Source organism: Pteropus alecto, unplaced genomic scaffold (genome assembly GCF_000325575.1).
Source record: "Pteropus alecto unplaced genomic scaffold, ASM32557v1 scaffold88, whole genome shotgun sequence".
Classification (NCBI taxonomy): Eukaryota; Metazoa; Chordata; class Mammalia; order Chiroptera; family Pteropodidae; genus Pteropus; species Pteropus alecto.
In genome coordinates this window covers 443,907-456,919 of record NW_006494611.1, presented here as the reverse complement: position 1 = coordinate 456,919, position 13,013 = coordinate 443,907, and the positions used below count along the sequence as shown (strand labels likewise).

Genomic DNA, 13,013 nt, shown 5'->3' with positions numbered 1-13,013 from the left:
GCTATTTAGAAACAAATCACAGCTAAAATTCCTAATATGAAAAATGAGATGACTGATGATCTCTGAGTTTATATTTAACTCTAAAAAATTCTACAATTCTGCAATGCTCAGAATTTTTGTCACAACTGTACACAGCTCTACAGAAACCACTTCATAATCCAATAGTGTCTATAGTTTCAGGGCACAAAAATAAAAGTATTTTCTCCAATGCATCACTCCTCATGTACAGAATTTTTTTTCTATTAGGCAAGTAATTGGAAAATCGTTCTCTTATTAATTGTTTTAATATAAAGTGAGTTTTGGCCCTTCTCGAAGCTGTCTTAGGTGATGTTTGAACATCTGCATATTAACTATAATATAGGCAGTGCTATAGGTCAGTACATATGCTCCTAGAAATATGTTTAAAAGTTGAATATTTGGTCTATGGTCATGCCACCCAGAACGTCCCTGATCTCATCTGATCTTGGAAGCTAAGCAAGGTCGGGCCTGGTTAGTACTTGGATGGGAGACCACCTAGGAATACCAGGTGCTGTAGGCATTAAAAAAAAAAAAAGTTGAATCTTTGAAAATCAAGCAATAGATTTTGTTTCTTGCAGGCAGATGGAAATCTTAGAAGTGGGATGGAGTAGAAAGCAGATATGGTCAGAAAGAAGCTGCCTGCATGGGGCTCAATAGCCAACACTTTTTCCAGGGGACTGAAGGAGCTGAGGAAGGCATCCCTTCTCCTGCCCCTCCCCAACAGCAGACATTAGGAACCTCTGAATTATTAATTCTATATTGTCCCCACCACACATCCTTAGCCACCCCCTTATCCAAGGACACACAAGGAGCCTCGAGCAGGAGTGAGAAGTGGGTCTGCCCAGGAGTGGCTCCCTATCCTGAAATGCAGCTTGATCATGGGAAGGAGCCATGTCCAGGCACCAATGGTTTTAGAGGTTCTGCTATGAAAGTATGATCTATCCTGTGAATACTCAAAATCCTCATTAGTCAGACAATGTTTATTTAAATTCAATACCCAAAAGACTATTTAGGGGAGTTCGTGTAAAACTACGGGCTCATCAATTTCATTGAGTCATCGTGAGTCTCTTTTCTACCAGCTGGAATATGAATTGAGTCCTTAACTCCGGTGGGTACTGCGTTCCACTCTGTGGGGGTACTTCACTGACAGCCTGTGCGATGAGACTCTCCTTTCCGACTGTTTGAGGCACTGTCTAGCACTAGCCTCCTGCATGTCCCAGGAGCTAGAGGTTGTCTTAAAGGCTTGACCTGGATGAGCTAACCCAATTTTGCCATCTTGTAGGCTATACTATTGGAAAACAACTCCATTTACTTTGGGGCATTCTGGCTAAGGAAATTCCTTCCAGCCACCATCCTCCTCAAAGGCTTGCTCAAGAGCTGCCTTTGTCAGGAGGGCCCTTTACCCAGTTACACAATCTCTCTGTATTGCTTTTACCCACACAGATCTCTGTTTAACTCCTCTAAAGATGATTATATAACATAAATATATTGATATATATTGATCAAAAGCAGTGTGTGCAACAAATATTCATGATGCTAAGATTGTAGGAGAGGGTGGGTATAACCAAAGTATCTGGAATTGACTGAAACAACGATCTCGAACAATGATCTCAGTAAAAATGTAAGAATTCCTCCATATCCTTAAATCAATAGTGGACCACCTGTGGAATAATATTCAAGAGGTGTCACTGAAAAGACACAGGTGATCTTGGGCCTCCTAGACCCATAAAGACTATAAGGTTCTTACTGGACCTACCATATGCTGATAAACAATTACAAGGGACTCCAGGATGGACAGCAAGTATTCTATGAAGACAACATCACATGATTACTTTCATAACATGAAAGCAGGAATTATAAGGCCATGAAAATCACAATTCTGGAATGGACAAAGTGCTCATCCTTGAGAAGATGAAATCACCAAAAGCTATACATCCTCCCTTCATTCCCCAGTATGGAGCACATCTACATTCTCCCTGGTCCTCATACCTGCATACCAGGGAGGCTCTGGCCAAAAATGGCTGGTCCCTAGTGGCACTATTACAAACCATTCGATTCCTTTTGGGTGTGCCACCGCTGAACTCATAGTTAAGAACACTGACAAAAGAATCAGAGGACAGTTACTAGATACATAGAGCTGATAATTAAAGATAGGAACTCTGAGCTGAAAAACTCAGATTCTCAAATCAAAGACAAAGCATCGACACTGTTGTCACCTCTATAAATAATCCCAGGCTGACACATGGAAATGGTTTCATATGAAAAGGGCCTATCGCAATAGAATAAATCAATTCAAGTATTTCTTATGAGTTTTGCTTTTAAATTGAATTTACATTACATGATACTTGCTAGAAAGTAAGTCAGTGATATGTTTCCTATGTGCTAGAAACTGCATATTTTTCATTTATTATATGTTATTATGTCTAAGAAAAACTGGTATTAGAGATATAAAAAAAATCACAGAAAACCTACGGCCCAGTCTTATAAGGGTTCATCTGAGAAATGTGAATTATTCAATAAACGTTTATATTTTAAAAATGCTTATAAGTACCTATAGAACTTACATAGAAGCAAAAGAAACATTCAAAGGAGCAGTTGTTAGCTAGTTATTTATTGTTAAAATATAAACTGCATTTATTTATTAAGAGAAATTTTAAAATTAAGCAAGCTGAAGCAGATACACACAAGTCACATATAAATTTGCTTACAAAAAATTACCCTATTGTTCTATAACAATAAGCAATTATAATCATTCGCAGGCACATACAAGCTTTAAAATGCAGTCCACTAATGAATTCTTAAAGAAAAACAGTAAAACTAGTCAAGTTTCCATACCATTTAGCTGTACAAAATCAATTTCATCCTTATCTCACTAACCTCATACTTTAATCCCTAGAAATTTCAAACTCTAGGGTGCATCAGAGTCACATGGAGGGCGTGTTAAAACACAGAATGCTGGGTACCATCTCAGAAATATGATTCAGGAGATCTTGAGTGGGAATCAAGAATTTACATTTATAGTAAATTCCTGGGTGGATCTGATGCTGCTGGTCTAAAGAACACACTTTGAGAACCTCTGCCCTAGATTATTCATTTTTCAACATGCATTCATTTTCAAAATCTTAGAGCCCAGTAAGTCATCCTCAGGCCTATGTATTTGATTATATGAATAGCAAGTCACATGTGAAAGAGGCTAAAATCAGCTTATTCATATATGCTTTAGGTAAAACTGATCTTCCAAAAGTATCTTTTGCTAAAACAAATTCTTCAAAGAAGTTCATTTCTATCTTTTTTAAAGCATATTTGAATTGAGATAAATTCCTTCTAACATATGGTACATTATATAGAGTTCTGAGATCTTTCAAATGTTTATTCTGTGTCTTTTTGAAGTCATGTAATCTTAATACAGCTAAATATTTTCACCTTAAGAACTCAGAAGAAATTTTATTATAGAACATCAACTACTCTTAAAAATTGTAGAACAAATTGACTTTGGCTTTATAAAGACTCTCATGTAATGTGTCAGTTCCTTCAAAGCATAGTTATAAGAGTTAGAAGATTTCACCTTTAAAACAAAATAAAATGAAGCAGTAATATGATAAAGACATCCTGGATAAAAGTAGTCATTTACAGGGGCTGTGAAGTGGTCATAAATTTAATAAAAATATTTTAAAGCAGTAAAAACTCATTTGAATATTTTATTAATATTGAAGACTCTTACTTTCTTCTGAAGTATTTAACTTAAGTTGGTATGGAGGCACAGAATTATCCCTGTTCCAACTCATTGCAAGATCTCTCCTGGCAGATCCAACTTTGGTATCTTAGAGGAAATATCCAGATGAAAGTCAGCATGCTATTTTTCCCCCACAGTCAGAAACCTCCAAACTCTTTGTAATTTTGTAGATCTCATTCCAATGAGATAATGATTCTTAGACTTGGTGAATATGCAGGTTCACTTCCAGGACATGCCACTGTATATTTCTCTAAAGAATCTTCTAAATCACTAGGTACCCCTGAATTTCTTGTGAATGACCTCAATAACTCCCAAGACAATATTCATCTGAGGAATTGCCTTTTATCTATATGTAAAAGATCAATAGCATTAGCTATTTACAAGCTGAGTTCTAAGCTACACATTCACCACTCAAAAGTTTATCTAATTATTAAGCAGAAAGAACAAGAAACCAAAAATTGGCCCAATTATTAGTTATCTTCATGATTAAATTGGCCGGTGACTTATTTGATCATTTGCTTATGGTAGCTGGTTTGAAAAGCATTCATTTGGGTGATCACTTTATAAGTTGTATAAATGTCTAAACATGATATTGTATACCTGAAACTAATACAATTTCAATTACAATATGTTGACTGTAATTGAAATTTTTTTAAATATATTAAAAAAAGTAAAAAGCATTCATTGATTCGATCTATTGTATATTCTTAACAAGCTTCAAACTTAATGAATTAGAACATTAGCTAGACATGCTAGCAAAAAAAAAAATTATTTAAAATTTCTTTGAATAATCCTGCAAAGGAAGTTCATTTAAATGCACAAACTATATAATCCAGTGGTTCTCAACCTTGACTACATGTTGAAATTATCTATGAAGTTTTAAAAAATACTGATACCTGTGTTCCACCTCCTGAGATTTTCATTTAATTGGTTTATGGATGACTTAAATGTGATTCTGATGTGCAACCAGAACTACTGACCTACTTAAGAAAATTACAAAGGATATTCATCGATCACTCAAAAGATTTGATTAATGAACAGAGTGACCATATAATTTATTTTCCAAACCAAGATACTTTTGAAAGTGAAAGCAGTTACTATTTGTGATTGGCCCAGGACAATAAGAATAAACCAGGACTGTCCTGGGCTAAATAAGGGACCGTATGGTCGCTCTACTAATAGAAGACATCAACTTTTTTTCAACTATGTAATTTGTATTTGGGATTTTTTTAATATAGTGCACAGTTATATATTCCAGGATATTTTGAGGTTTTTAATGAGAGGAAACAGTTCAAATAACACTTAACAGGTTAACATTTAGATTCTCAATCCACTAGATAAATGCCTATTTACTTAAGATCATGTGTACAGAGAAGATTTTTGGACTAAATTAAGATTTGCTGGGAGAGCAAACTAAAATAGTAGAGATAATATTTTAAATATCATTAATTTTCTGTGCCAACCCCATTTTAGTGGATAATCACATAGAATAATGCTGACTCTCAAAAATGGTAGATTAAAATAATTCATTTCTGTTTTTAATTAAAATTGAGAAAGTAGGAACTAATAATATAATGCGTGTCAGAGCTGCATGTGTGCAGCATCGAAGATAAGAAGGGGATTGCAACAACGGTTTGCTTCTTGAGTTCCTTAAAAATCTACAAGGAAAGAGAGAATGGAAGCTGGTGGCTGTCACACAGGCACATGATGACACGTGAAGCAGCCCTTTTGTTGGCTGAGTTGTCAGAAGCCATTTCTTTGGTCCTCTAAGCACTCAAGGTCACCAGCAATATTGTCTATGTACAGCCAGTGTGAGAGCCTCTGCTCTCTCTATGGGAGCTGATGGATACATGAACTTTGGAGAATTTCTAGTGGTAATCTCTAATATCAGATCTTAATGCCAGCTGGGCTTGAAGACAACAGGAATAATGTCCTATTCTGCACAGAGACTTAAATGAAAGGGTCACAAGTCCCTAAAAAAAAATCAGAGATACAATATACTGCTTTATAAATAAATCCCACCAGATCGCTAGATAAGATTGACTTACTGCTTCCTCTATGTCCTTCTTGAAGTTCTGAAGTCTTCAAAATGTAATGAGTAAATGCCTGCTTTTTACAAAAAGTGTGACATGAGGGTTAGCAGAATGCCCCTCTCTGCACAGCTTATGGGTATCACTAAGCCGATGCAAATCTTGCTTTACAGGGGCCTTACCCACTTGCACCAGGACTGCTTCTATTTACTAATCACACTATGTTGTGACTACGATTTTGAAATTAAGTGCCATGAAAGACTTTTTCCACAGCCCAAATTAAGAGAATTTCAGAGGACAGAGAATAGCCTAAACTTGAAAAACCAAAACCTCACAGAGAAATTTTTATTTGCATCCTAAGACCATGTAGCCCTTAAAAAGGCTCTCCCAAAATGTATCCTTCATATCACCAAGTGCTTGAAATGTTTATTAGAGATTACTCAGAACAACAGTTTATTGAACAAATATTGTGGAAGAAATGTTGAATTAACAAAGTTAAGTGGATTTTATCACAGCAGACTCTTCAGGGTCTAAAATACACCGTTAATTTCAATAAAAGTGACAGAGGATCCATGTATTCACAAAATTATGAAGTCATGAAGAGCTTTCTCTGTTAGGGAAGCCTATGGAATTAGTAGTCTGAAGAATAAACTATATGACATGCTGCATCATGGCCAGCAACTTTTTTTTTTATCAAGTATCTTTCCTTAACCTCCCTCTTACAACTTAAACCAACTATCCTCTGGCCCAAACTTTGTGAAAATTGAGAATATTAACTACCAACCAAGAAGTCCATAGCCAGCAAAATATCCTATAGCCAGAAAAATAACTACCAACCAAGAAGTCTACAGTCAGCAAAATAGCCAGAAAGATAGCTATTAACAGACAAATAAAAACTGAGTTATCACCTGACAACATTTTTTAAAAAAGAAATACTAAAAGGTATTCTATAGAAAAAAAAAATCCCAGATGGAATTTTTAAATATATTTTTTTAAAAAAGCATTCATTAATTTGATCTATTGTATATTCTTAACAGACATAAGTAATAACATTGAAAGGAGTAAATACATGCATAAATCGAGAGATGGGTTAATGAAGTTAAAATATACTAAGATCCCCCCATTGTTCAGGAAATGGTAAACGCACAAATTTAAATTAGACTTTAAACCAGAGATTCATGATATAATACCAATATTTTCAAGTAAATGAAGAGTAAAAGAATATGTAACTATTAAGATAATAAGGGAAAAAATAAAGTAATAAAAAATACTCAATACAAAAGGAAGCAGAAAAAAGAATGAAACAGAACTTGATATAAATAGAAAATACATAGTAAGATAGTAGCTCTAAACCCAATTACATCAGTAATTACAATAAATATAAATGAGCTAAGTCATTCATTTAAAAGACAAAAAATGTTATACCAGACTTTCAAAAAATACAAATATTTGCTGCTTACGAAAGATACATAAGAATACAGAAACAATAAAAGTAGAGAATGGAAATGTGTTTGTGTGTATATACATATCATGCAAACACACTAGCCAAAAAAAAACCTTATAAAGTTTATATATTTTCATATCAATAAATCAGTCAATAAAGTTGAATTTAATGCAAATATCATTATTAGAGGAAACAGATAAGTGATATATACATCGATAAACCTAGCATAAATATACTGTATACAATATATAAATATAGAATATTTGTGATATATATTTTTGGTATCTCAAATATATATATTCATATTTGATATATCAAAATTGACAGAATTAAAAAGAGAAATGGACAAATCACAATCATATTGGGAAATTTTAACACACCTCTAGCAATAGTTGATAGAACGGAGAGACCTTAACTTAGAAAGGATATAGAAGATTTGAAGAATACAATTAGCAAGCTTGATCTAATTGAAATTTTTTAATAATGAAGGCAAAAATGAAAGAATACACATTTTTTCAAGTACACATGGAATAAAAAAGCAAGCAAAAAAAGTAAAAGCCATAGTATTCAAAAGGAGAAAAAATCATTATTCAAAGTATCATAAAAAACAAATCTACATCAATTAGAATTAGATTAAAGATTGCCAGATATAAATATACAAAAATCAATTCTTTTACATATTTATATTTGCTACAAGCAGTATGTGAAATTTTTAAGACACCATTGCAGTAATATTTTTTACAAAATGAAATGCTTAAGAATTAATTTAACAAGATATATGAGACCTGTAAGCAAAAAAACAAATTTTATTAGAAGAAATTAAAGAAACTCTAAATAAACTGATTGATATACTATGTTCAAAACTGGAAGACTCAGTATTGTTAGATGTCATTTCTCCTAAAATTCATCCATAGGTTCAGTAAAATTCCATTCAAAATCCTAAGAGTTCATTTTGTGGAAAATGATTTGATTTTAAAATCATATGAAAATAAAAATGGCAAAAATAACCAAGAAAATCTTATGTAGAAGAACTTACTCTACCAGTGGAATACATAGCTTATTGTAAAACTATCCTAATTAAAACAGGGTAGAACTGGTATAAATGTAGACATACCAAAGTAATAGAATAGAAAAAACAGATCCATATATACATGAATACTTGAATGAAATCAAATGAAACAGAAGTTGGGGAAATGACCAACTTTTCAAACAAATGCAGGGTTGGCTGGCTATCCACTTAGAAAAAAATGAAATTTCACCCCTTCTTCAAACTTCACATAAAAAATTCAGTTTGGGGTGGATTGAAAATCTAAATGTAAAAAGTAAATAGTAAAAATACTAGAAATAGTAGATTAGTAGTATGTTCCTGACCTTTGGGTAGAGAAAGATTTCTTAAACAGGTTACAAAAAGTATTAACAATAAAAAAAAAAATTGACAAATTGAAAATTTGATAAATCTGAGAAACTGGATCATAAGATCTACATATTCACAGGAGTGTCTAAAATTTAAGAATTAAAATTAAGAATTTCTACCCATCAAAACACACGTAATAGTAAAAAGTCAAGTTACAGGGAAAGATACCTTTATAAAAGGGACCTCAGAGAGATCCCTTGCTCTCTTTCTGCCACATAAGGGTATAGTAAGAAGTCAGTTGTCTGTACCCTAGAAGAGGGCCCTCACCAGAACCTGACCATGCTGGCATCCTAATCTCAGACTTTCAGCCTCTAGAACTATGAGAAATAAATTTCTGTTATTTATAAGCCACCTCATTTGCAATATTTTGTTATAGCAGCCCAAACTAAGACAACCACTTTGGAAAACTGACTCACATTCTACTCAGTTTGAACATACATGTATCCTATGGTATGATCCAACAACCCCACACTTAGGTATATGCTCAATATACAAGTGTGCACGTGTGCCCCAAATACATGTACAAAAATTTTCATAGCAGCACTATACTCCATAACCCCAAATTAAATACAATTCTAATCTCTATTAACAATAGAATCAATGCATAAAATGTTGTGGCATTCAATAGAATACCAGACTGCTATTAAAATGAAAGAACTACAAGTACAAGCAGCAACATGAATAAATCACACAAATAATGTTGAATAAAAAAGAGATACAAAATATATACTATATGACTTCACTACAGGAGGTTCAAAAACAGGCAAGACTACGCAATAGGGTTTAGTCCTCCTACAGAGAGTTTAGTTTTGTTTAGTGAAGAGTACAGAGGGTGTATGAGGAAAGCTTCCGGGGCACTAGCAATATTCTAGCTCTTGATTTGGGTGGTGATTACATGGGTGTGGTCACCTAATGATAATTCACTGAGCTCTAAATTCTTGATGTGTGCTCTTTTCTGGATTGTGTTAAATTTCACTACATTTTTTAATGTGGTTAAGTCATTTTTTAAAAAGGTGCTCAGCAATAATAAATTAATCCTAAACTAATTCTTAAAATCTCAGTTTAATCTCAGTCAGTCTGACCAGGGAAGCAATGAGTTAAAAAGATAAAGAAAATATATAATACATGAGAAATTCATATAAGTACCATGATTTCAATGGGCAACCAAAAGCTTTCAGTTGTTATTAGTTATGATTACCTAATTGTGCTACTGACGAATAACTAAATAAGACCTACTACCAGTAGGACTACCCAGTTATTAAGTATTTTGAGAGAGGTTTAATAATTTAAATTTTCAAGCAAGAATCTCAATGTAGAATTTGCAGTTTTGTACTGAGACAAAGAGAGAATCATTTTTTAAAGTCCCTTCCTAACACTATAGAATGTTGTATTTGGAAACGACAAGAGAGACCACCTACTCAAGCTGACACATTAAAAATCTGACACCTGCAAAGGTTGAATAACTGGTCAAGATCAAGGTCATATATGTGGAGGCAAAGCTAGAAAACAACTCACATCTGTTCCTAGTGCAGAGCATTTTTCATTTCTTCTTCTTTCCCCACCACACTTGATTTAGTCGTTATAGTTGAAAAATCTTTTTTTGGTTAAACCTAAGAATATTGAAAGTTGTGTAACTTTTGTCTTGACTTACTCTTAAAAACAGGGTCTCATTTTTTTTAAATGTGACCGCCTTTGTACCTCATTCTCACAACACTTCTGCCAGAATTTACATCTTTGCAAAAGCAACAAAGGTTATTACTTAAAAATGAACTCCACTGATTACCTTCCAAATTCAGTTATTAGAAGATAGTATAATGTATTTCCTAAGTAGGTAAAGACATACTTAAAGAAAAGTACCAGCTACCCAATAAGCATATATCTACCTTTTATATCTGAGGCCTCTAAGTTTTTAACTTATCCTACGGAAACGGTGGTGACAATGAATGTCCACTGTGGAGGAAATCTAAAATAATAATTCCATTTCAGTTCTCTACACATTTTTATTCCTATTATTTCTATTACCTGGTAACCATGGAAGCATATGTCACAAAGACACTGCAGGAAAAACAAATCTGAAATATATACTTTGAAACACATTGGTACAAATGATGCCCCTTTCAATAACCATTTTATATGGATTCTTTTCTCTTTAACAGATTTTAAGTCACCAATTTATAATTGCATGCCTAAAAAAAGAGTTCTTCCTACAGGCTGGTACCACATAGGTTATGTATCATAAACATCTATAAGGTTAATAAAGCCCATTCAATGTATTTCCATACATTAATACATCTGTATATCTGTAACATTAATCATTTGTGCAAAACAAATAAAATATTTAATTTGTTTAAGTTAAACAAATTAAACATTTTGCAGAAACATCCCTGGAAGGATTCACAAAAACCGGGTAACAGTAGTTGCCTCTGGGAGAACTTTGAGGAAAAAATAGAGACTTATTCTCTTTGGTATTGTTTGATTATTTCTCTCCTATTTTAAAAAGAATTAAAAATAACTAAGGCCACATGAATTACAATCTCATTTTACATTTTAAAAAAATAAATATCTTTATATTTTCCTCCATCTCCCCCTTCAACCACAACACCTTCTCAACCACAACCCCTCCCAAACACATACACATAAAGGATCCAATGATTTCCTAATAAATATATTTTGACACTGAGACTAGTTTTCAAAAGGGCAGAAGGACAACTGAGTACTCACCTATCTCCACCTTCTCTCCCAGAGCTTCCTTACATAGTATCTCCTTTTAGACATTCAAAATATAAAAATTAGGAATTATATTCCTTTTCCTAAACAATAGGGCTCCTAACTATGCCCTCTACCAAAACTTAGCTAACCTAGGGCCTTCAGGAGGCACTAAATAATTTTCTTAATAAAGGGAGTTGCTATATATTATCTTAAGGATATATTCAAAGTGACTCTCTGTCCTACAATGCTAGAGAGAAAATGTTTGACACTCCTGGGTTGTGACCACCTCTCATTTCTCACCCTGTAAGTGGGGTGAATTAGTCAGTTGGAGGACCAGAGTCATTGGACGACATTTCTCACTTTAATGAAGCTAATTTAACCAAAGTCCAAGACAGGGAGTATTGGATCTCTGTCTCCTTTGTTTTCTACCCAAACCCGTGGGAGACATTAACCTAGGAAAGTGCTATTGCTTAGAACACTCAGAGTAAGCTATGTCTTCCAACCTGTCACCAATACAACTGATAAATACCCTCTACCAGCATATTCCATTGACTTATTTTTCGATTGGTTTTAAATTGGGATAGAGAAGAGAGGTGCCATTTACCTAAATATATCAAAAACTCTAACAGAAATATAATCATATTAAATGTATATCTTGGGTAAAAAACACACTCTAATTTCAGAAACATTAAAATGGCTGAGTACGAGGGTCTGAATAAAGGAAACAGGATGGATCCTTACAGCCCAAATAGTTCAAAGTCACTCCTCCCTCAACTGCTGAATTCCTAATCTGGCATCCCTTATCTGAAACCTAGTCACTCCTGAAAGCATGTTTAGTAACTAATAATCAGATAGTAGTAGACTAAATTTCATTGTCTTAAGTGGGAAAAGTAATAATTATGGCCTACCCAAAAAATTCTTATTAATCCCCCCAAATATCAGTAAAATATTAACTGTCCATATAACAGCTCACCCAGGATTTCTGCATAACATGAAATGTTCAAAATATTAATAACCTTATCATTAAAATCCCAAAAACCTATTAGTTAGGCCTATTTATGGACAGTATATATAAATAGAAAGTATCAGGTAAGAATTCCTTCTTCACTATAAAAAAATGTTTTTAATGCAAATAACAATCAAATAATGTATAAAAGATAATAGTAGCAACTAATTTGAATGTGAGTTAGTAGCTCCAGGCACCTGAGAGAAGAAAATGTGGGGCCAATGAAAGGATAAACCCTCAGAGACTATACAACACATTTAAGCAACAGAGCCAAAAAGACTCCTATTAAGTTAACATCTAAGATAAGTCAGCCACTCACCCACATCCTCTTTCTCTCCCTTCCTCCCTCTTTCCTTCCTAAAAGAATATTGGGGAAAGGGGTAGCATCTGTTAAATGCAATATACAGCAGGCAATTTATCAGAATTCCTCATATCATCCCTATGAGATGGATACGATTGTCTCCATGCTTCAAATATAATATTGAGATTCAAAGAGCTTAAGATAATTAATTGCCCATGAGTCAGGTCACAACACAGTTTGTAAGTAGCAGAGCTGAGATCCAAGTCCTTTCTGACCTAAAAGCCCTAGCTTTTCCCATGAACTTCAGTTTCAGTTGCTCAGACCAAAAGCCTTGGAGTCATCTTTGACCTTCTCTTTC

At 33.7% G+C, this 13,013-nt stretch overlaps 1 pseudogene; it reads left to right on the top strand.

The window, feature by feature from the left end:
• Nucleotides 1–419: 419 nt before the first annotated feature.
• LOC112474270 lies at nucleotides 420–538 on the top strand (annotated as a pseudogene).
• The last annotated feature ends 12,475 nt before the right edge of the window (nucleotides 539–13,013 follow it).